The sequence below is a fragment of the Pseudorca crassidens genome, chromosome 5 (genome assembly GCF_039906515.1).
Source record: "Pseudorca crassidens isolate mPseCra1 chromosome 5, mPseCra1.hap1, whole genome shotgun sequence".
In the NCBI taxonomy this organism is placed as follows: domain Eukaryota; kingdom Metazoa; phylum Chordata; class Mammalia; order Artiodactyla; family Delphinidae; genus Pseudorca; species Pseudorca crassidens.
The window spans coordinates 52707046-52733116 of record NC_090300.1 but is presented as its reverse complement, the minus strand read 5'-3'; the positions used below and the strand labels follow the sequence as shown (position 1 = coordinate 52733116).

Below are 26071 nucleotides of genomic sequence, written 5' to 3'. Positions count from 1 at the left end.
TTTTGGCAGGTCCTAGGATGAACATTTCTCTGTACAAGGTCATGCTTTGGGTACCCCAGAGGATACTGGCACATGCACACACGCACACACACTCACACACACAAACTTACATCTGTACCTTTCCAGTATAAAAGAAGGACGTCATTGTGAACTCTCCCTGAAACTTGGCTACTTAGCCTAAGTATTGCCCTGCCTGTTTCCTAATTTTTTTTTTCCTAAATAAAGATTGAGTCAAAGCAAGAATAAAAGTTTTTTATGGTTTCAATATGCTACTTCCTGTTGTGCACTTTGTGGAGTCATGGCTTTTTATTTCAGCTTATATTGTACATCCATGCTCACTTTAAAGTCCATTATGAGCTCTGGAATCTGACCTGTCCAATAGAACTTTCTGCAGTGATGAAAATGTTCTATAATCTGTGCCATCCAATGTGGTAGCCACTAGTCCTATGTAAGTATTGAGCACTTGAATGTGTCTAGTGCAAATGAGAAACTAAAATTATTCTTTATTGAAGTATAGTTGATTTACAATATTGTGTTAGTAGTAAGTTTTAAATTGTATTTATTTTAATAATTTTCAGTATAAATAGTCACATATGGTCAGTGACTACCGTATTTGACAGTATAGCCGTAGATCATTTTGTCACCTTCATATAGATCTAGAGAAACTTCAGCATTTATATTGTAGCCTTTTCATGTGAAAAAGCTACTCCTTTGGCTCTGTTTAACATTATTTAATTTGCCTCTAGGATTTGGATTCTAATCTTGTCCTCCAGGGTTTATCTTGCTCTAACCTTTTGACTTTTCTCTGCTCAATCCCCATACTACCTTCAGCTAGTAGCTGTTTTTTTGAAAACTGACATTTAGAAAAGGATATAATGCTATGAGGCAGGAAAATATGATTAGTGTATGAAGTATATAAGTTTACAGAATGGCTTTCTTAGATTTCTAGTTCTTATCAAATTTACTTGAATTTAAACAAATAATGTTTCTCGAACATCATCTTTCCTTTCTTGAAAATCAGACAGATTTTAAAATGAGCACTAATCCTCACTCATCATTACGGAACTTTGGAGGGGTGTGACTCATTCCTTCCTGCCCGTCCAGATTTAGAATGGGCTGACTTTAGTAGCCTCCACACAGCCATGACTTAGCACATCAGGGACGAAGCCCATCTTCCTCCTAGGGTTTCCAAGAACTAAACTGCCAGTAAGTCGGAACTTCCTGCTGCCCTTACGGGGCTTAGGATGAGCAGTAATTATCCAGAAGTGGGTAGAATGTTGAAGCAGCAAGCATGCAGATTGCATGCTGTCCCCACCCCGTACTTCACACATGCCGCCTGAGACAATAGTCCTATAGAGAAACCGCAGGCTTCCCAAGTACTACTCACAAGCTCCTTCTCTTTACTTAGAGACCAACCAGGATGCACAGAAGACATAACTGATACCGCCTAGATAATTATTGACTAGTTTTAGTATTAATGATGGGGGCTGCATTCATTTTCTCTTCCTGGTTGTGTTTCATCGATGTAGTTTGCTTATTTCTACGTAGAAGCATGATGGTTTTCACTCCTTGCGATGAGAGCTTCAGCGACCCAGACAAAGGTAATTTGCTCGAGTGCCCCTACCTCATACAGGGCTTTCACATTTCGAAACATTCCCTTTAAAATTCATCTTTGTGATTTTGAATGTGCAGGTGGGGGCAGATGGACAAAATCGTATAGTATATTTTGTATACCTTTGCTTTTTGACAGACGCTGTGAATTGTGAAGATGCCTTATTTGTGACAAAGGGGAGATGCGTCTTTATAAATAGCTAAATGTTCACATAAAACAGCACGTGGGCAGCTGAGAAACAACTCACTCAACCTTGTTTGTGTGGAAGCAATTTTCCTCTTCTGTAGCTGTCTACCTCTTTTCCTATGCCTGTGTCTTGGGGAGATAGATGTTTCCAGCAGAAGTTAATGGGGTAAGATGTCTCTCTCCATCCAGCCTGCTCTCTTCTGCCCCAGCTCGTGCTCTTCCCCATGCTCTCTGCCTCCCCTCCCCCCCGCCTTCAGCAGATGTGAGGGAGGTAGAGTTGACCTCCTGCACACGGTGCCCACACCATGACCCTTTTCTCTCTGTTGGAAAAGTGTGAGGCGTGGGGTGTGGGGAATTACATTGCCAGACAAAGAGGAGATGCTCAAAAGTGTATGTTGGGCTTCCCTGGTGGCGCAGTGGTTGAGAGTCCGCCTGCCGATGCAGGGGACACGGTTCGTGCCCCAGTCCGGGAAGATCCCACATGCCGCAGAGCGGCTGGGCCCGTGAGCCATGGCCGCTGAGCCTGCGCATCCGGAGCCTGTGCTCCGCAACGCGAGAGGCCACAGCAGTGAGAGGCCCGCGTACCGCAAAAAAAAAAAGTGTATGTTGAAGTCAGTGTGCAGCCACTGACTTTCAAAGGTCATGGAGGGCTAGCCAGATGTGTAAATGATTTGTGTTCCCTTTCTTAGCACTCTTACTGTGAAGCTGCCTTCCACTTCCAGCTTAGGAGATGGTCTCCTTCGTGTCCAGATATAATTTAAAAATTATACCAGGACCTTATCAGAATGTATCTTAGGGATTATCTTGATACATGATATTTTATCCTCATTTACTGTTATGTTTCTTTAATCATAAAGTATGATATTTTCTTTCTCTATAACCGGGTTCCTTCTGTCCCTATTTCTCTCACCACAAAATACTTTGGGGCAGTGGAGAGAAAGCTAGACTGCGTTTCTGTCACTAACTAGTTGGGCGGTGCATTGAAAGGGCTGCGCTAGGTAATCACTATGGTTTCTTTACCTCCAAGACTCTGCAGTTCTATTCCTACCAGAGCCTAAGAGGCACCCTGATTCCCATCTCAGCCACTTCTTCTCTGTCTCTCATGAATCATGTGAGACCCTCAGCAGTCCCTGGGTCCTACTTTGGGAGCTAATGCACTTTCATAAGCCTCAGTAGGGACTCTCTTTGCATTTAGCAGTGTGAATTCATACTGCCAAAGGGTTAATCTTCTGAGACTAAATGCAGATTGGGTAGAATAAGAGAAGATCAATGGTTGTACCTGGCCATGAGTGGGGTGTTCAGTCATGCAGGTTTCTAGCCAGATTTTTAGAAATCTACATCACAGAAGTCACCTGGGTGTCACACCCTGAGGAACTCTGGGTTAATGTGTGGTGAACAGAAATATCAAGTTTATGCCCATAGGGTAGTGTTCATTGGCATGAGCTTAAATTAAACACAGAAAAAAATGGTCTTGATAGTGTTAATTTTTTTATGGGCAGTTGCACCATGGCTGGTCTTGGAATGTTATCAGCACTGTTGCAGAACTAAAAATGTTAGCCTGAGACGTTTTAAAAGGGCAATAAATATCTGGTTTTAAAACACAGACATTAAAAGCAGTATAAACTTGGAAAGTCTTTTTCGGTTGTTGTTTTAACTTTGGAGTGTTAAAGCTGCCTTTTCCTTCCCTTTCTCAATAAGCAGTTGTTTGGCTTGGTAAGCTAAATGATTCTTTGATGATATGACATGAGATGCTTCTGCTCTGGCAAAAAAAATGGCTGGTGATGAGACCCTGTCCCCTTACCAGGACACTTGGGCTTCACAGGCCGTGCTCAGAGCGGGGGCTGCACACTCTCTGTGTGCTGTGCCAAGAACAGTCCTTTGATGTAGAGGGAGTGGCTCTCAAGGAGGATGGACATCATTTCAGACTGCGACTGCTTGAGTTCAGCACATGCTCAGAAAGCCAGCTGCCATACCAGGGGCACCTGGGGATAGCTGTCCTCTGGGACTGACTCTCACTGGAGAAATGAGACTAGTCCCTGCTACTGTCCACAGAGAGAGGGGTCTCAGGACAGGGAGCGTCGTACCTCACACGTAAATGCGGCCAAGGAAGCCTCAACTTCTTGTCCTCACTTTTAAAACATAAAAGCGGTGTTATAAAAAAATTGGAAACAGCTTTACTCTCTTATGTTTGGATTGACTCTGCCTGATTAACCTCACCATTTCACCTTTTCTTGCTTAATGTTTTATCCTAAATATGGGCCTATATCTTCCCATTAACTTGATAATTATTATTGCAATTATGGGTGTTAGTCTATCTGTGTACAATAGTTTAGTTACTTTTCCCCCTATTATTAGTCTCTTGCATGATTTATAACTTTATACCATGAAATGTAACACTGCAGGTAAACTAACAAATGTAACTTTTACCTGTCATTGATATGTATTTAGGAAAATTTCCAACAATAGAATTATAAAGACAAAAAGTATAAACATCTTAATTGTTTTGTACATACTATATGTATCTGTATCTATTTCTTTCCTTGCTTTTTTACAGGGTTCTAACAGTTTTCAAAGCCTCTAGCATACGAGTGTACTTACTTGCACTGAATTTAATATTTAAAGTATATTTTAATATATAAAATTTAAAATTATAATTAGGTATACAAATTGTATAAATTGTACATATATACATATATATCTGTATATATATATACAGATATAATATGGAATACTAAAATTTCTTTGCTATGAACTTCAGTTATCTTGAAGATGAGTAATTTGTTCATGTACTTAGGATTTGTTTTTCTCTTATTTGAATATCTATTCCTGTTCTCTCTCTATTCTAGTTTTTATAAATTTGACTTAGCAAGTTAGCTAGATGCCAACCCTTTGGTATAATCCATCTTTTAAAACTTTATCATTTATTATCTGGATTCTGATGCCAAACACTAGGCTAGTACGTTGTTCCTTTCTGATTGGGGGTCAGTGAGTTTGTAAATATTTTGTCTTATCCATTTTTATTGTGTGTGCTTGAATGTACACAGTGAAATAATTCCTTTTTCAATGACCGTTAGGAAAATGCCCACAACACCTATGCTTTGGGCCAAGTGAGTGTGAATAAAAATTAGATATATATTTTGAAAATTTAAATATATAAAAATTTATATATATGATATATATATATAAATTATACATATATACATATGAATATGAAGGCAAGATTTAGACAACACTATTAATGGCAGGCTACGCCATAATGAAGCCTACTCTCTTTTTAAAGTCCATGTAAAATTGAAGACACCAAAGGTTTTACGTAACTAAAAAGAGCACCGAAGAACTAGCATAATGAGCTTTAGGTGTCAGAGAAGTCTTACACAAGTTGAGGAGCTACTCAAGGTATACTTGAACGCCAGAGGTAAATGATACCTTCATTTTCCTGGCATCAAGTGAGGCTGGGGTTAGAATCCCTGTTACAGAGAGCATGACCAACACTTTTACTAGGCAGGGTGCCGAAAGGTTAGGAAACCTGTTCTAAGTAGGCAGGAGATTACCTGGAATCCGGTTGTGTTTCCTGCCGTGGTTAACCTGTAAAGCATGGTGATAGCTTTCATTTTTCAGTCACACCGTGAGTGTGTTTTGAGTTCATCGTAACTAAGCTTAATGCATTCGAACTAGAGCATTTTGTCCACGCCATATTCCAAATTTGTTAGCAAGGAGCTTTTTTAATAGGTGACTTCTATCACAACGAATCAATCAGCTGATATCTTGTTCTTTTTCAAGCTGGATACAAAGACATAAGATAGAGAAATCAGAAATCTTTTTCAGAGAGTTAGAAACTTGGCCCTGGGATGACAACCCTCATTTAATCATTAACTTAACATGCTACCTAAGGTAGATACAACATTCAACAAACTCTCCACGCCTAAGCATATTAATCTTAGAAAATGAGGGCAGCCACGTAATGGCAGCCTGACCACCAAGGAGCAACATGAGAACGTGCAAGTAAAGCACATGGAAAATGGGCTTTGGTGTACTGAGAGTAACCCCACTCACAGTATTATGATATAATAATTTTATATATTATATATCTACATTCCAGTAATGAATATAGTAATAATGCAAAGTATTATTCCAAAACTGAATATGAGGTGCTTATTCCCTTTATTCCTTAAAGAACTCCTTGACAGTTCAGCACCTTTGGTCTAACAATTCCAGACTTGGCTTTCTGCTGTTTACTAATTAAATCCACTCCGTAATTAGAAAGAACTCGTGTGTCTCCCTGTCCCCATCCCCCTCCCTGCCTGAACTTCTTAAACAAGCATTGGGTATGTGGTAAATGGTGCGTTTTAATAAATGTTTTGTAAAGGCCAATTATTCAGTCAATATTGAATCCTGTGATAGGAAATACAGCTGCGTAGCTACAGGGAAGATGTCTACGTACTGTTGGCATCTGTTTGCTAGGTAATGTTCTTAAACGGCCTGGCCTTCCTCCAAACTTTGATTATTCATAAATCTGTTGAGTGTGGTAAATTGCACTATTAGCGTTTAATCTTTTATTGAAGCAAACTCAGGAGACTGAAATCTATTTGCTTTAGCAAGCTCGTTCACTGATAAATATATGATTTAAAATTTTCCTTTTGTGAATTCCTCAGTGCAAGAAAAACACAGCTGGGCACGGCACAAATCATATTTATCTTTTCATTAACTAAAGTACAAGGAGATAGTATCATTGGAGGCTTATAAGGAGAGATTGCTAAAGAACAGTCCTCCTCCTGTTTGCACACCCACTTGAGTAAAGCTTTCCAAACAAGTATTTGAGATACTTGTGAGAAAAGCTGGTTGAATCGTCAAAAGAAGACCAAGGGAATGTATATAAGGTAGTTGGATTTCAGATAACATTTTTCCCCTGAGTGTTCAGATTGGTTAAATATTAGAGGAAGGGAGATAATGACACTGTTTGCCGCCATAAACTTAGACATATACCTTTTTTCACAAGGTTGGTATGAAAGGCATATCAAAGATTTTCCATCCCAGATGCTTTAGTTTCAATGTGGTAAAGGGCATTGTAGGTAGAGAAAGATTGCTTGGCTCTGCCAGACGGGGACATAGAAACTTTATATAGACTTAATAATAGATATAATTTTTTGCTTCTTGAGAATAAAACAATAAACTAATTGGCTGTCATTGTGGGATTTTTAAATGCACATATTTAAAATTTTTCAGCAATATTCCCTCTGGTAGCAGGAAGGTTATGAAAAATTCTGTGAGATTTTTGAGGTGCTTATTTGCAATGTGCACTAAACCAGGCCGTTAGGGGAAATCTTCCTGAACGGAATAAGTAACTTCTGGCTTACATGTGTTTACAATAAATTCTTCAGTTGGGAGAGTAAGATGAAATTACAGGAGTCTTCCCCAATTTTCCCTGCATCTCTGGATCATGAGGAACGACATTGTGTTTCTCTAGTACCTCCAACCCGTGGCAAAATGACATATACACAGTAGGTGGCTAATAACTACAGATTGTGTACTCCTGCAGAACTGCTGGGCTCTGCAGAAATGGACTATGCTATAGATATGTTCTTCTGTCACCTTCCTACCACACCCCAGAAGCACTCAAGAAGAAGTAGGGGGACTAGAGAAGGGAGGCTCCTTTCCAGCCAAGGGCAGCAGAGCTCCAACCACCTTGAGCTCCACCCTGACCCAGGGCTACCCCCAAATAGGCGGATGCTCCATCCTAAGAGTGGATCAGCCTGGGCCGGGGTTAATCTCTTCCCTACTGCCCACCCTCCAAGGCTCATAAGTCCCTTTCCTAAATAGAGCTAAAAGAAGGCAAAGGCAACTCCTTCTTGCCTCAGTGTACCTATCCTAGTCAGATTCTTCGAGAGGCCAAAATATTTTCTGTTAGTGATGACATTTATTAAAACATAGCTTACTTTAATTAAAACTTGTTGAAACTGTCATCTGCTGGTTTGTGGATTCTAGGGTTTGTAACTACTTGTCCTTCTTATTCTTCTTTTATTTTAAAATTCACCAACCCAATATTAAGTTTTTTCTTTCTCACATGGACGTTGAAGGATAGTATTGGAAAAGTAAAGATGGGTAGTTAAAAATCACAACTAGTAAAATGAAACGTGTTTTCTTAATATCATTCAGCCCAACTCAATATAAAGAGAAGAGAACTGAGGTCATGAGATGTAAAGAGAGTTTTTCAAAGGCCACATGGTTCATGGAAGGGCAAGGACTAGAAACCAGGCCTCAAGCCAATACTTTTTCAACTTCCTTGTTTTTATCTGTATGAGTAACAGAAACTCCAAAATAGTGGCTTAAAATTTAAAAGAAGTATGAAGGCTGGCAGCCAGTCATGGGTACGGCAGTTCTATGTTGTCATTAGGAATCCCGATCCTTCTAGCTTCCTGCTGTACTGTTACTAGGTGTGACCTCCACCCGCACGTTCTCAAGATGGTTGCAAAGTGCCAGCCATCTTGTGCACATCCTAAGCAAGAAAAATGTTAAGAACAACAAAGAAGAATGGTACATGTCAGTAAGTCAGTTCCCCTTGAAGGGCATTTCTGGAAGCCCCTACCCAGTGATAACTGTATATCTAATTGACCAGAACCAGTGCAGCTGCAAAGCAAGCTGGGAAATGTATTCCTTCCTTCCTTCCTTCCTCCCTCCTTCTCTCCCTCCCTCCTGCTTTCTTGCCTGCCTCTCTTTCTCTCCCTTACCCTCTTTCATGCCTTAAATAATATTGGGTCTATTATTAGTAAGGTCAAAAAGAAGAATTGATACTGGGCAGGCAACATTTTGTCTCTACACCCCTATGTTTCATATTAAGCAATGACTTTAGGGTTTGGAAGCATAATATTTGACAATATTTTTTCTTTAATGGTATTTCTTCAAATTGCCGGTATGAAAAGACCAAGTATAATATGGGATCAGATATCGCTTTATGTGAATGAAACAATGGGAGGATAACTTAGGAACTATCATGTCTGAATTGTGTGTTGTCTTTCCCTGGTCAGTGAGACGTTGTTTCCGTTGTTTCCATTGGCTTGAAAGTGAGCCTGGCAATGAGTACCACGCTGACCTCACTGAGGCATGCTTCGTAGATAACTAATGAAGACCATTTAAATATTTAAAAGTAAATAGCAAATAGTTTGCTTACTTCACCCTGCATATTTTATGGGTACATAATTTTCAAATGCCTGAAATTGCAACTCTTATTAAGTAATTTAGGATCATGACTAACAATGACAGAATCTCTCAGGCCTTACTGAGAGGAAGTAAACTTGCTAATGCATAACTTTACCAGCAGATGCATTTGTGGGCAACACTGAGGAGAATTTATTTGCCAATATCTTCATTGGTCATGAGATTTATGGTGCTGTCTGGCTATGAATTTCTCTCTAACTAAGGTTAGTTTCCTTTGTTAATTCCTTTTATTTATGTTGATTTTAATCTAAGATAATCATTTAGAGTGAGAAATAAAGTGAAAACCCTCCTGAACGTCAGACTGGCAGCTGTGTTCCTCGTAACTAGCACACTCTATGTATAGTGTTTGTTCTTGGCAGGATACAGATTAGAGACTTCTGAAGACATCAAGGAGGTTTCGAGAAGCAATAATGCTGGGAGGCTCCCACACCCGGAAATCCATTAATGTCACTGTGTCCTCTTAGTGGAGAATGGCTTTACAGCCTGGCGCTCCTGGCTCCTTAGCCACTGACTACCCCAGTGCCATAGTGAAGAGGAAGAATTGGAATGTGATATGTCACCTGGTGTGCATGAGAAAATGTAGTCAATAATGGGGTAGAACCCAGCCTCTTCCATTAGCCCTTTCGTAAAGTATTTGACTCCATATGCATTAACTTACCACTTTGTTCTCCTTTTGGTGTTCTCTGATGTCACACACCCCTTCACTCCAATCTCTAACCTGAAAAGAACCTAACAGCAAGGCTTGTGAGCCTGAATCTTCCAATGATTATCTCTGTGTCAAATTCCAAACTCACCATTTTGAAAATTGGACCTTTACCGCTACAAGTTAGAGACATTAATATTAGTATCTATAAAACATCGGAGTGCTTCTGAAGTGTACTTTGCCAGATAATTGTTGCACATTTTTGCTATCGAGCAAGAATATTGTGAATATATTGATTTTCAAATAACAGAGTGTCTTTGGAGCCCATCTCTGTCTGCACGCACGGCACGTCCGGCTGCCTGTCTGGATTCTATCATGCCAGCTGCCATATCTTATCAGTGCAGAGCCCTATGAAGAGGATCCTATATATTAGCCACAACATGACCTGTGTGACCAGGATCAGCCCCACCAATTACCCCACTGATGGTGCAGTGATTTAGAATGAACAGCTCAAGGATGCCATTATTTACCATATATCATAGCCCAGGATAAGGTTGACAAAATCTTTCCCCAAAGATTGGGGTTTTATGTACCGAGAATATTGGCAACTGGGCTTTCTCTTAACTTCTTTCTGTTTTGCTGCCGCTTAAGCAGATCCTAATTGGTAGAGATCCTGACAGGTCTAGCTCCTGACTAATATAACTACTCAGAGCAACAGTTAGTCCTGAGCACAGTCCCCAGCCAGACTCCTGGCAGGAGTCCATGGGAATAATCTCCTTCCTTTGGCAGCTGCCTGAGCAACAGTTTACGGAAAGGATGAGAGTAGGTCTCTGTTTAGCACTTTAGGTTTAAATACTCGTTCTTTACATAGAAAGCTTTAAAAACTCGTGAAAAATAAATAAATTAAGCCAATATAGTATGTGCTGATGTGGACGTTGTATTTGAAGCAGAGATACATCTCATAGTGAAAGGGAATGAGATGCTACAGGAGAAATGGCCCCTAATTATCTGTGTGTCTTAGGTAAGTTACTTAACTTCTTTGGATCTACTTAGCAAGCATTTGGATTAGATGGCTTCTAAGACCCCTTCCCTTCTGACATTCTGTGGTTCCATTTGGAGTAGATCGTTTCAGAAATGCAATCATATTTGTACCTGACACTTCGCTGTTTTAAAATTTAGTGGTTTTTAAAAATTTATTGCACCGCTATTTCCACAAAGTACTTGAGGCAGCTTGCAAGAAAAATACAGGTACCAAAAAAAAAACCCGAAAAACAAAACCCAAGACTATTATCATAAGATAAATACTGAAGAGTAAAAGAAGAAGGGGAAGGCAGTATATTTAATAACCAATTCTGGAAAGAACTATAAGAAAGTACTGACTCTTTATCTCTGAGCTTCCCAGCAACCAAAGCAAAAATTTATGGAAGAGAAAATGGCACATGGTGGTGTTTATTTTCCCATGTTGCATGTTTGTTAGATTCAAAACTTCCCCAGGGATTTAGAAGTTAAATATATCATGACATTGGGAAAAATCTACTTAGATTTCAGGTTTAAATTCTAGGGCTATCAATCCTGCACTTAGAATACCTAACATCTGAATCTATCCTGCATGGAAGTGTTCATATTCCTTTCAATCTGTTAATTAATACCATGGTTTATTTTCCTATCTCTACATTTACTTTAACTAGCGTCCTGGGCCAGAGTTGTTTTTTTTTCCACATGGAATAAAAAATAGTTTTTGTTTGTTATCTTTCTATCAATGTAGTATGAAATTTAACATATTAAAAAGAAGCAAAAATAATTTTACTTAATAATAAATCTTTCATTAAGATTGTAGGATTTATACTCATGTTCCGCTATTTCCCCAATTCCTTTATGCTAAATCAGGGAAAGGGACATTATTAAGCAAGCAGCGGGTCCTTGTTTTTATTATAAGCAACCTTTTTTTTATTTTGGCTGGTTATGTTTTTCTAAATTTATTTTATTTATTTATTTTTTTCTTTTCCATAGTAATTTATTTGTTCCCTTTAAAGTACATTTATTTTTTTAACATCTTTATTGGAGTATAATTGCTTTACAATGTTGTGTTAGTTTCTGCTGTATAGCAAAGTGAATCAGCTATATGTATACATATATCCCCATATCGCCCCCCTCTTGCGTCTTCCTCCCACCCTCCCTATCCCACCCCTCTAGGTGGTCACAGAGCACCGAGCTGATCTCCCTGGTATGCGGCTGAGCTATTATAAGCAATCTTTTCTAATCTTTGATAGTCTAACTTCCATTTACTTTAAGAAAGCAAACATAATTTTCTTTAATATTTCAGCAGTGAAATTAATTGGAATCTAGAATTAACTTTCTCCTTTCTTTCAACCATCCTATTTTTGAGTAAAAGAATGTTTAAAAGTAGACTCTGTGTGTATGTGTGTGTGTGTGTGTGTGTGTGTGTGTGTGTGTGTGTGTGTGTGAAGTGCTCTGTATATGATCTAAAGAGAGATTTACACACGGACCTCCTGCTCCTTCAATTTTCAGTGACAGGACTTAAATACCTTTTATCTTGAAGAAAAAGTAACAAATAGCTAATGTATACTCAGCTCATTGTTAAAGGGTGATTTATGAGTTTTCCTGTTTTGGATCAAGAGAAAAGACAGGAGAAAGTGTTTGGGAAAGAAGCAGCCAAACTGGGGAAAGGAGTGCCCATCCGCAGCCCTGCTCCAGCCACTGTAGAGGTAGTAGCAGCCTGGTGCATCTTAAACATCACTCCTTGTCTCCTGTGTAGGAGATGTGCCTCTTTGGGCAAAAACAAAACAAGTTCATTCTTTCTATCACTGTATTAGTCACAGTCATTAATGTCAGTTGCCTCAACAGACAAATCCCCCAATCTCATTGCTTAGCACAGCACAGTAGATCTCTCACTCCATCAGTGTTCAGTGCTGGTTGGTGGAGGTTTCTCCAGAAATGAGCTTGAGGACTCAGGTTTCTCTGTGATGCTACCATTGCAACACAAGGCTTGTTAATTACCCTGGGAGAGGAAGAGAGCAATGGAGAAGAATCACCAACTCTAAAGTGCCTAGACTCAAGTGACTCATCACCTTTGTTTACCTCCCATTTGTCATATTCAGTCACATGGCTCTAGCTCAGTGAAAGAAAAGCTGGGAAACGAGGGGATTAAATAAGGAATTGATGTGATATGAGAATTGGAGACATCATTTCCTTGATATCTGAGAAACATGTTGTGTAACCTAAAATTGATTTCCATAATGAGTCAGAAGGCTTCCTGGAGGAAGCATTTGAGCTGAGCTCTTTCATTTGAGTAGGAATTTGGTCAAGAAGGGCACTTTAGGCACAAAGGCCTATTCTCCTGTTGTGATAGTCAAATACCAAAGTACGTGCCAGTGTGCTGTGAAATAAAGGCATATTGTTATCAATAATGTGCCTTTGGTCAGTAGCAGTCTTCGGCCAGGAGTGGCAAAGACTTATTATTTTTAAAATTGAGCATGTTGCTATTAGAAGTTACAGTGGAAGCTCCTATAGAGCAGCATGTCTTTCTTCTGATCTATCCACCAACTTTTCCAAGCACCTGGATCAGGGCCTGGCCCAATCTAGACATTCCATAATTATTTGATGAGCAAATAATGGAACTTGCAAAGGACTCAGCCCTGTGTGTCTATTTCCTTTTTCTGCAAAAAAAGGAGAAGCTGACTGTGGCTAATCTACACAGAACTTTGAATGTCTTACATCAGTAATTTGACACACTGCACAATTAGTCAATAAACATGGTGCTCTCCATGCACGTAAAATCTGATATTGAATAAAAGCCAAAGAAATATAGTTTAGATCTTTTAGTAAAATAAATTTTTTGTCTTCTAGAGTATCACTTTGGCTCTTATAACAATGTAAAATTATATTAATTTAACTTTTATTTAGGATCTACTATTTCAGACAGAGGCTGTTAATGTTTACACTGTTTATAAAGAAACAACTTGAGAGGAAAATTTATTATGCAAGTAGGATTCCAAAGAGAATGAACAAACTACTTAAGGAAAAAGTAGTCTATGATCATGGAATGCTTTTCATTGTTTCTTTCTCATATCCTTGGAACCAACCGCTAATCTATACACTGAATTCTGACACACATTAAGGGCCATCTTTTCATTAATGATTTGTTGAACATCTGTCCTAAGTATGACTAAATAGTTTAAAATATTCAGTGACAAAATGCATTAACAAGTGACAACCAAACCTGTTTCTCCGCCTGCAAGGAAATTTAAGAATAACTATTTATCCTGTCTTGTTTCTCTCAGAAACTCCTGTATTGACCAACAAATAGAAAAATCTAGATTTTGTTTCAACATATATTATCATCCTTGACAAATGTAGAAACTGCAAAAGAGGGAAAAATAAAGCTCAGTGTATAGCTATTTTAGCAGGCTTTGATCATGTTGGAATATGGGCAGTGAATAAAGAGTGATAAACTCATAGAGTTCTTTGCCATGAAGGCTACTTTAGCGTGAAGCCAAAAAAATGAGAAGGGTAGGCTGACTTTTCGCAGATTTAACCAAGAACAATGACACCATTTGCAACCACAGTACAGAGCCAAAAAAAAATCATTGCCAGCATGCCAATGTATACTCCCTAGAGAATAACTGGAAAATGAGAAACGCCTGTCAGAGATTAAGTTCTATTTCTAATGGAAGCGCAGAGCAGACTGATGTCTTTTTAATGAAAATGAACATATCACAACAGATGAGTTTTATTTGTTAGTTTCAGTGTGAGCTCTTTAGAACTCTGGTCACTGGATATATGCTTTTTAAAAGGCAAATTTCACAACGTGATAAGTTTAGCCAATTTTGGAACCAATGTAAATGAAACATTTAGTGGAACAAAGGTCAGGGAATCCAGCATTATCAAAAAATAAAGGGACACGAAGCTATTAATATCAACTGATAAAAAATTAGAGATTAATGACCATTTTCTCCACTTTCTCCATGCTTTCATCATAATAGGTAACATGTAAATACTTTGTGTCTGTCACTATTCTAAGCACTTTATAAACATTAACTCATTAAACTCTCCTAAGAACCCATTTTACAGGGGAGGACACTGAGGCACAAATAGATTAAATACCTTGATCAAGGTCACACAACTAGTGAGCTGTGACGTTGAGATTTGAATCCACATAATCAGGCTCCCGAGATGGGGCACTTACCTCAGTGCACTCCTCTGCTTTTAGTGAATATATTCTTTGTTGAATGCTTCTGGTCAATATTCCCTGGACTCAAGTAGGCCTTACACTGAAAAACAGAAGACACTTTGAGGAAAAGAAGAAAAAGCATGATCACAACAGAACCAAAAAACCTAATCATAATATTAAATGACGTTCTCAGGACTGATCTTTAAGCCAGACATATTGGATAACATAAGTTTTCAGTCACTACCTTAAGATATGTGGGAAAAAAAGATTGGAGAGTTGCAAAGTGGTAGCTATTAGGGCAGCCCAGATGGTTTCTCCAAGAGAAAGTAGCCAGCAGTTAAGAAAACAAAAACAAAAAATATGTAGGACACTTTGCCCTATTGTCTTGGCTTCTGTCTTGGCTCCCTTGACCTGGTAAATATGACACAACTCATTAGGACAGACCTTGATAGAGGAAGTGTTGGCCATAGTCGCTCAGTATTTCAACTTGAAGAATTTTATTCATTAATGCTAAAGTAGACAGTGACTGAGATTTGGGATTCCAAACCCCAGATACCACATTGTCAGTGTCCAGTGTGTGGCCTCAGTCTTATCTATAAAATAGGAATGCTAAAATGGTCACTTTATTGGGTTTTTTTTAAAGTGTTAAATGAGATTAAACATGTGGGTACATTATGAAGGCACTTTTTAACTGAAAACAGATAATAGTTGATATTATTAATCTTAAATACCTCCATGTGACTTGATAGGTTTTAGAATTCTTTAGGGCAGTGGAGGTGCTTAAATTCTTTGTGTAAAATTTTCATTTTGTGACTTTGAATGAATGACATAGTCATATTGATCACTCCCCATTAACAGAAAATTGGTATGGGTATACTCAGAGCTGCTAGACAAAATCCCTGAAGTAAGTGTCATCTAAAAGGTGAGCTAGTACAACGTAACCAAAACAACAGTGACAAAAGGAAAACAAAAAAAACCCCAAAAGCAATAACTACAGCAACAAACTCAGAAGCACAAAGGTCAGAGAAAGGAGCCAAGAAGGATTTGGTGAAGGGATTGGAGCAGGAGAGGTTAATCCTTGGTTTAATATGGCAATCAATTCAGCAGAGTTCAGGAGAACAACAATGGAGATACCAATGGATTTATCTTTTTTAAATGAGCAACTGGAACTAATCTATGGCTTAGGCAAGTTGCCTTACTTCCCTGGGCTTCAATTTCAAAGCTGTGAGAAAAAGGTGATCGTGAGTAAATAAACTCTAAACTACCTCCTACCACTACACTCCGGTTTTTACGATCTTTCTATGATTCTACCCCAATGTATTTGTCATGAGTTTCTAAAATCTACTTTTTCTTTTAATGCATTCATTACCTCTGTTTGCACATGGTAGTTGCCTTCTTGTGAAATAAGATATCAAGATAGGCATGTATCAAAATACAATATATATTTGACATCTCTAAAGAAAGTAGAAGCAATTATCCACATAATTCAGGCAGCTGTTCCACAGTTCACTGGTCTTACCTGATGTGGAGAAAAAGCCAAAATATTATGTGATAGAAGAAAAAAAGGGAAGGGAGAAGAGAATAAACCAAGGTCTTTCTTTAGAGAAGTAATCATTTTCACCCTTCTTGGCGGAGTTGCCATGGTCCCCAAATCGGAAGAATTAGTATCGAAAAATTGCGCAAAAATCGGTCTACACGAAGTTTGGGGATTTTTCTTCAATGAGGCCCTGAATAAAAACCTTAAGATTAAATATAGCTGACTAGCCTCAGTCTAACACTGCATAGAATAAACTGTTACTCCAACACAAATACAGAGTGGTAACAGGAGATTGATCAACTTTGGTAGAAAATTTCAGCTTTGATGCCAGAAATTCAAAATTATCCTGGCAGAGGAGAAGGATACACTTAATGTTTTCTGGATGAAGCATGTAAATTACCTCATTCTTAAACATTCCCTGGAGGCCATTATTATTTTTTTATCCATTCCCAAGTATTACTCACAAAGTGGTGGAAAGGGATGACCAATTTCTTAAAATGCTCTTGACAGTGTTTGGTGTTTATAATGTATATTGTAGCCTTAGCTGAAGGCCAGGTACATTTACACCAGGCTATTTATACTTCTCTAGCTTTGTTCTGTTCTTTTTCCTTTCCTTTCCTTTCCCTTTTTCCTTCCTCCCTCCCTCCCTCCCTCTTTCTTTCTTTCTTTCTCTCTTTCTTTCATCATGGATATCATTTTAATTCATTTTTTTAAAAAACAAGCTCTAACATCTTATGAGTCACTCGTCTTACATCCATTATCACCGTGCTGGCCGTCTCCCTGGAAGGCTGCCATGAAGCAGTCTCTGCCCAGCTCCAGCTCTTCCTGCCCTAGGACTTATTTCAGGAGAATCAACATCTTGGCATCTTGGAAGTTAGATGGCTGTAAGCCTGCTCTGATGGGACTGGGACCCTTGGAAATTACAGCTCCGTTTCCACATCTGTAAGATCCTGGAAATGAGGGTATGAGAAGGTAAGAGCAGGGAGCCTCGACACTCTCTTCCATCTTTCCTGTCCTGTGGTTCAGAGCTTACCTTTCTGAATTTCCTTCTGCTGATGCCTGAGCATATCTGCTGGATCCAGCTTAAAACACTTTGATGTCAACATCCAACAACTCCCCGAGTGGAAACATGTCTCCTCTTAGACTAGTTCCATCTTCTGCCAACTTGAAATCTGTGCTATTGAATCCATTTATTTTCCTCTTACATTCTCTCAGTAAATGTCATGTCCTGTATAGCACTTGATTCCTTAAAATCACTGTTAGAAATGTTTGATCAAAGAGTAAAATCATATGTTGGTGCTGGAATGTGTATGCCACTGAATTACTTTTATTTCAGGACAACTTATGTATAACCTGGAATTTTAAGTTCAGTAGAACAGGCAATGTATTTGTTTGGAGGGCAGGACCATTAAAGTCAACTATTTTTTTTCTTGTTTGAATTGGATAAGATTGTACTATGTCCTTTACGTCACAGTAGCACCCTAGTGGTTATCATATTGCATTAGTTACATGAGTTTTCAGGGAACATTATACAGTATATACTGCCTCCAGTAAATACACCAGTCATGCTTATGGTTACATAGTCAGCGCCAGGAAATTTAGGATGACATTCCCTGCAGGTTAGTAATTCTACCCATTATTTATATTGGTTTGATTTGAAACTAGATGAGGCTAAGTATTTTTGAAGAGTTTTCTGACAGAATTCTAGAAAAACTAGAGAATGAATATTTAAAATGGGTTAAATATCTTTGGGTTTTCTTTTTGTTCGAGATCACCTAAATTGTGTCATAAAGTCAAATTATTGAGAAAGTCAGGAGAGGACTTATGCGGAACGTAAGATACAAACACATCTCGTCCGTAAATTGAAGCCACTCATAAATAAATGTCTGACTTGGGTGTGCACTTACAGCCTGCTCCAGGGAAACAAAATTATCCCAATTCTTAAAAAATGGAGAAAAAAATTAGTAATGAGGCTGTGACAGAGGAGTTGAAGCAGATGTGGAAATTGTGGGACATCATCTTGGCAGTTGAAGTAAGCTTACCAGCTGGATGTCTTCTGAAAGTGGGAATTTATCACGTTTAAGCCACAATACAGAAGTCAGGGCTTGAAAATGGTTGTCATAACAACACAAGATTTTGATGCAAACACTAGACAATTGTAATTAATTTGACCAATAAAGTCTGTGCCGCCATAGCAAATTAGGACTAGATTATTTTGAGCTTCTAAACTAACATCTTACTTCCAAGGAGATCAAACTGTTTCACATCTTCTAGCCTATTTACCTCAAGAGGAAATAGAAAAATAAAGAGGCTGATCATCTAGGCTTCCCCTGAGCTACACCATTTTGTTTTGTTTAATAATCTACAACTACCTACGTCCCCCCGTGAGAGGGTCCCTATACCTAGTGTCCAAAAGAGGCAATACAAGCACAGAGAAAAACCAGATTCTGCAAGTTTGTTCGTTCGTTTTGGCAGTTTAGGTATGGTATCTGACTAGGAAGGATTGCATGGGCTTCTAATGTATAAAAGGGATACTACTTAGTTCACAGGATTGGTGTGTTAAGTGAGATATTGTGTTGGTTTTGTATCCTGGGCACTTGGTGGATATCAGCTTTCCTTTCTCCTCCACTTAAGCTGTTTGCTTCTCTGTCAATTATGAAAACCATTGCAAGCAATGTGAAGAATTAGTAGCTGTGTGACCATGGGCAAATTATCTAAACATGAAGGAGTTGGATTATCAGGGAAGTCAAATAGGTTTCAACTCTCATGCATCCTTTGCTTTGGTAGATCTCTGATCCTTTGGACAGTTTCAGAAGCTGTGATCTGGCTCCATGGTCTGCTAACAGCAAAGCTAGCCACGCATTGTGAGGAGAGAAGGACACTCGTGGGTCCTGGTTTTGCCATTGCTGGACTAGGTGAAGTTCAAGACTACACCTAGAGCTCTCATTCTGCTCTCCTGTTTGCATCATTTATCAGCCTTCTCTGTCCACTTACAACTTTTTTCATTGCTCTGGAACATTCTAAGTCTTCTGGAATGTTTTCCAAAAGCTTTTTTTTTTCTTTCCTCATTTTCCTTATGATACTCAATAGATATCTCAATAGATATCTTTTTTCCTTTTTCATACCTTATGTGAGGATTTATCTGAAAGTAATATTATCGTGTTTGTCAAGAACATGAAAATTTGGGAAAGTAACATTCAATGTGATTTCTTAATATTAAAAATTAAATGAAATGCACAAAAATCATTTTGTTTCTGAGGTAATGTGCTATTAAAGTGGTGGAGTCACTGTTAGAATAAACTTAAAGAGGGCAAGAACTTTGGTCATGAAGAGTGTCCAGAACAAAGTAGGTGTTTATCAGCATTTGGTGAATGAACAAATAACTGTCTGCTGAATTGGGTTAGGAGAGACTCTTGGAACATCTCTTGGCTTGAGAATCTCAGACAGTGACCTCACCACTCTAACAGCACATTGTCTCAGAAACAAAAAAGAAACCAAGTTGAATAATACTTTCCTGAGTTTTCGTGTTCTTGACAAACATGGTAATATTACTTTCAGACAAACTCTCATATAAGGTATGAAAAAGGAAAAAAGATATCTATTGAGATATCTATTGAGTGTCATAAGGAAAATGAGAAAAATGACTTTTGGGCCAGAGTAAAAGCTGAAAGTTGGTTCCTAGGTTTAGAGGCCGAGTCCTTTGATGATGGGTTGATGAAGGGATTGCCTTCCTGGAAAGGTATTTGGGATATGCTAGATGACTCATCACACGCATAGACCTCAGCCTTTCTTTTGCTTCCCAATGACAGCTTCTGGTTGATTTCAGATGTTCACTCCAAGATTTTCACTTTCTCCTTCCTGAAACTTAGTGCTATAACATAGTTGTAACTTAATGGCCATGGGAACTCAGAAGAGAGAATTTGAATTGATACAAAAATGGCATCACACAATAGTTATGAGGAATAACTTATATATATGATTTTGACAAGAAATTATTAAATATATTAGAGGAATTACAGTGTCATTATTCTTTGGATCATCACAATATAACTCATCACTTATGCTATCGGATTCAATTCAACTTAATCTGATACGAATGTATTGGGTGCCTGCCATGAGCCTAGCTGTGTAAAATATGGCTGGGCTACAAAGTATAAAATGGGATGAGGGTAGGCTGTCTGTTTGCTTCTTTGTTAGGGTTGCTTTTCTAAATACGTTTATATTGAATTTATATATTGGCATTAAGTTGTATTAAGCCATTCTAAAAATTATCACTGCTTTTTTTTTCCTGGGAAAAATGTTCTGCAAATATATAAATTCAAAAAAGAATATGAAGTATACACTGATGTATTCCATAAGCAATAAAGTTTCTGAATAAATATATAATACATAAATCTGTGTCTTTCTATCATGAAAATATATAAGTTTAAGGTCCTGATAATTAATTTATTTCTTACTGGTGTATATTCCAAACAATTTTTAGAAAATGAAATGTAATAGCTAAGGAAAGAAAGAAACAGCAGTTGCTCATTTTACAAATGGATGATGAGAATTCCTTTTGTGAAATGCTGAAGAGACGTTTCTTGCCCCTCTCATTCGTCAGCTTTGGTAAAGTTCCGTTTTTTAAAATTCAAATTCTGTCAGTCATTGTCTAGGTTCAGACAGACTCACAAAGGAATATTTTTTAAAAAATTGTGGGCACTTTTGTGAAGTTGAAGTTTCCCACCAAATTCAAGCCTCTTGGCATTGGATTAACATATTGTGTTCATGTTCACATTCATTTACACTTGGCAGATTGCGACTTCCTGTTTTGAGGGGGGGAAATGCTAAAAACCTTTAGTTTAAGAAAAAGCTGAAAAACTTCTAGTTTTAAAAAAGACTCACAAGGCTTTTGAATGTCAAATGGCTCTTAGAGAAAAGTATTTGATGAGTTAAGTGTAAAAAAATAAGAAACATATGGATTAAATTTCACTGAAAATGCACATGGGCTTAAAAATTAAGGGAGAAAGTACTTGGCAAAATGTGGTTTTGGTTTTGCCAAATCCAGAGTTTGAAAATAGATTAAGACATTGAACAAACCCAAACCATACCTGGCTTTAGCCATCTGCTAGCCTGCCATCTACAAAAGCCTTCTGACGAGGCCAGGCCTTTATAAAACTGTTGATGACACCTGAATTTGCCATGTGGTGTCGTTTAGTGCCTCTGTAGGCCAGCTACCTAGAAGGTGTAAATTCACAGCCTCAAACGTTGTGAACAGATTTGTTGTGACGATACTTCTAAGTGTAAACTGTTAATAAGGAAGGAATTAGTCTGAGACATGACTATTACTAATTCAATGGATGTTATATTTAAATATACAAATTAAGTATTTATAAAACTATACATGATAGTTGTAAAGGTTAAACTTTACAAATATATATCAAATTTAAATATTTGAATGTTACTATATTTAAATATTTTACTATACTGTAGTACAGAGTTATTAATAGTAATACGCCCTTGGGCATATCCCATAAATCTCCACTTTCTGATCTACTGAAACATCTCTTCTGTTCTCTTCTGATGCCTAGCATTTAGAGCATTTATCATGGTAATCTCCACGTATGTCTTCTCTCCCCTCTCAAACTTAAAATTGACTTTGTGAAGAATTTTTGTCTGATTTGTATTCTTACGTGTCAAAGATATCTAGACTAGTATATCTATCTAAATAAAAAACTAGATGAAATTTATTGCATGTAAGGATAAATATCTTACAAAATATTTTGATACAGTCTTAAAAATGAACTATTACACTATTCTGTCCAAAGCTATCTCTTCTAAGTTTCTTATAAGTTTATAAATAGTGTAATTTTATATTTGATTAAAACTGATCTACACCCACTTCTGAGCAAGAACAAGTTTATAATAAATTCCAACATCAAAATCTCAATTAAATAAATGTATATCAAAGACTATACAACAGGTATGCTATACATGATATACGTGGTTTGGGTTGTCTTTTTTCCTCTGCTTCTTCAAAGACAGTGTAGCAATAAATTCATATGCTAAGTAATTAGAACTCCCCTGAAACACACACATGCTCCCACAGTCAACAAGGCTTTTAATAAATTAGTACCACTTCACTATGCAAGCAGTAGTATGATGTGCCTACATTTTAATTGCACACATATTCAAAAGTTCCACATCTCTCTGTAGTGCTGACCACATTTCATGCCGGAGACACTTGGCCAAGACTCGATTCATATGTCCTACAGGGTTACATATGATGTGGCTCCTCTCCCACTGGGTTACACAGGATATGAGCTGGATCCTGGCGGCTTCTGAAGCAAGAATGAGAGAAGCTCTTGTGAAGTGAATTTAAAGAGAGAGAAAAAACCTTTCTCTGGCATTGAAGTCACTGGAAGTTTGGCATGTCTAACTGGGAGTAGACCTTGGCTCACAGAACTGAGAGATAGCTAAACAAAGATTTGTTCGATTTGATAAACTCCCTGGCTGAGACTGCCTTGCCAACTTTCTTTCTAAAGCAACTTTTCACAGCTGAATTATAAAACCTTGAAAATCAAGGGTTTGTAATGGAAATGCTGACAGATGCAACTAATGTGAAGTTGTACCAACCAAGCATTGCTATCATATTTTATAACTGTCTGAGAAGCTTTTAGAAAGGAATGGTACATTTGCTTCATGGGATCCATTTCCTTTGCTAAAAACTACCAAATGGCCTCATGGTAGACTCCGTCACACTTAGAACTGTCTTGATACTGTTTTTTAACAAAGAGAAATGTTGAAACTACCAACTTCCTGCGAGGCTTGAAAGCAACTGTTGCCTCACCCTATATTCTGGTTTCAAATTGATAAAGAAAACTCAGACCCTGCCATTGGTGCCTCAGTATTCATTATTTACGTGTCCTTGGAAAACTGTTCAACTTCTTAGCAATTTTACGAAGAAAGATGTTCATAGAGATGAGCCTTCTTGTAACTTTTGACCAAGTAGAAAAATTTACTGTAATATCAAACTGTCCATTGTGGGCCAGTAAGTGAAAGAAAATTTCAATGCAAAGTGTTACCATCATCTTAAAGGTGGTATACGTTTTATACAGATACAGAAGTACTAAGTTCCATTATACATCTTTTTGAATTCTTATTGCTTTTTTGTCGATTCTTAAATTTTATCTAAGGCCAAATATATTTTTAAATTAATTAATTAAATTATTTAATCAATTATTTATTTATTTTTGGCTGCGTTGGGTCTTCGTCACTGCCCACAGGCTTTCCCTAGTTGCGGCGAACGGGGGCTACTCTTTGTTATGGTGTGCGGGCTTCTCATTGTGGTGGCTTCTCTTGTTGCGGAGCCTGGGCTGTAGGCGTGAGGGCTTCAGTAGTTGTGGCATATGGGCTCTAGAGCACAGGCTCAGTAGTTGTGGCACACGGGCTTAGTTGCTCTGCGGCATGTGGGATCTTCCCGGACCAGGACTCGAACCCGTGTCCCCTGCATTGGCAGGCAGATTCTTAACCACTGCGCCACCAGGGAAGTCCCAAGGCCAGATATTGACCATATTTTATGTATGCTTAAATTAGATTTCATAAACAATTATTGGTTAAAGACCACAGTCTTTGGGAAATAATTACTCACAGAAATAACAAGCTACAGTGTTACTTATCCCTCTACAATAGCTGATGACACTTGGATTTCTGAGAAAATCAGAAGGTTAAAATATAGTTTACGTTCTAGAAAAATCCGATGGATATCATTTACTCTAATATTCATGAAGGAGAAATGATTGCTCTGGAGGCAAAAGAAGGGCTGCTTGGTCAAACATTTACCTTTTGTTCTTTCATTTTTGCATAAAGGCCTTCACTTGGTTTGTGGGTTCCTCAGCAGAAAGGAGAAGTTACAGTTAACAAATTAATGAAAACCAAGTGATGCCTTTGAAGAATTCTTAAGTGAACCTTAACCAATGCCTTGGGCTACATGTTCAATGTGAACAAAAAAATTAAGGTGAACTGGCCACTGCTACTAAGAGTCAATTGACAGAATGTATGGGTCATTAATTTTGTGTCCTTTGTTTTGTCAGTGTGTTTTCGTGAGGCCTGGTAAAGAAAGTAAAACCACTGAAGCTGAAAATTGTCTGCTCTGTAGCTCATTTCCCCTCCCAGCATGCACTGACCCAAGGGAGTGGGCTTCAGGTCACCCGCCCCCATTTCCCTTCAAAACATTCCTGGCTCCTGCAAGTTTGATAACAGATGCAATGGGTTGGTGGAGTGGTTAATTCTTTGCAAGTTTGTGTTTAATCATATGCAGAGTGTAAGTACCAATAAAAATAAGATGTCCGCTCACACTGTTTTATTGTATTTTTAAAACAAATTTTGAAGGAGGCTCTGTAACCTCAGTTCCAGTCAATTATAGAAGGGGAGAGACTGAAACTTAAATTGCTTGGTTCACCTTCATTCCCTGTTGTGTCATTACACTGTGTGTAATCCCTGAGGGCCACCTTCTGGCTTTTTGCGCTATGAATGAGTGATAGAAAATGCCCATATTACAGGGGTGGTATCCTAGGACTCTGTTTGGCTTTAAACTATGTTTAAAGTCATTGTACCCAAAACGTTATTACTTATCAACAATTCCATAATTCTATATCGATGCAATCCAGACTTTCACATTTTATTACCACATAACTTTATTTAAAAATAGATTCTTAAGGATCAAAGTTTTTAAAAGCTCGTTGCCGTATCAGACCAGATTTTCAAATCTCAGCAACACTTTTACAGCCCTTAAAGTAGAAAGGATACAGATTGGCTTGAATTAGAGTGAACATACCTCTGCCTCGGGCAAGGAGCCAGGGAAGATTTGCAGATCTTAAGCAAGGAATATTTGTAGGTTTTTTTGATTGAATTGTGCATAGTAGTCCAGAGATCATAGAACTGTGTGTTGTTCTGTCTTTTTCTTTGGATATTTATGTCCGTGTGCTTTGCTTATCAGTGGCGCTAGTAGGTGGCACTACATATCAGGTGTAGCGTTTTGAAACAGTCAGAAAAGGTTCTGTTATGGGAGTTTCTCTTCCATTTTTTATAAGCACTCAGTTTTCATTTATTTGACTTGGGAATCAATTTGGTGTTTGTTCATTCATTCATTCACTCATTCATTCAGCAATTATGCCAGGTACATGGGTAGACGTTAGGTAGACAAGGATAAATTAGATAGTCTCTAATTTAAGAAGTCTCAGTTCTGTGGGCTTTCAGACATGTAAATAAATATGATACATTGTAGAATATGTTGGGCGATAGAACCTTTGTGAGAGAGGGGGATCCTGGAACCCTACCCATGGATGAGTCAATGAATGGGAAGATGAATGGAGTTGAATTAGTTTTCTAAGGTTACCATCACAAAATGCCACAGACGGCAAGGCCTTTCTGCTTGGCTTGTGGATGGCCACCTTCTCTCTGTGTACTCACATGACCTTTCCTCTGTGTGTGTGTATCTCTGGTCCCTCTTTGTGCATCCAAATTTTCTCTTCTCCTGAGGACACCAGTCAGATTGGTTTAGGGCCCACCTTAATGAGTCATTTTAGCTTAACCACTTTTATAGACCCTATCTCCAAATACAGCAGCCACATTCTGAGGTATTGGGTTGGGGTTAGGGCTTCAATATATGAATTTTGGGAGGATGTAATTCAGCCCGTAATGGTACTGAAG

The 26071-nt window shown here is 38.2% G+C and overlaps 1 protein-coding gene and 1 long non-coding RNA gene across 9 annotated transcripts in view; one reads left to right on the top strand and one right to left on the bottom strand.

The window, feature by feature from the left end:
* The window catches only part of MECOM (MDS1 and EVI1 complex locus), a 566735-nt gene that overhangs the window by 381773 nt on the left and 158891 nt on the right, over nucleotides 1-26071 (top strand). Inside the window, exon 1 of one of the 8 annotated variants that reach the window (XM_067737978.1) lies at nucleotides 16955-17353. The exons of the other annotated variants lie outside the window; for them this stretch is intronic. The gene's annotated coding sequence lies outside the window, so the exon portion shown is untranslated. Of the gene's footprint in view, nucleotides 1-16954; nucleotides 17354-26071 lie in introns of those variants that run through there. 8 annotated transcript variants of the gene reach the window in all.
* LOC137224891 (uncharacterized) lies at nucleotides 12246-17711 on the bottom strand. Its single transcript, XR_010943557.1, has 4 exons — nucleotides 17415-17711; nucleotides 17134-17331; nucleotides 14860-14944; nucleotides 12246-12672 (listed from the first exon to the last, which is right to left on the bottom strand). It is a non-coding gene; the product is annotated as an uncharacterized lncRNA (long non-coding RNA).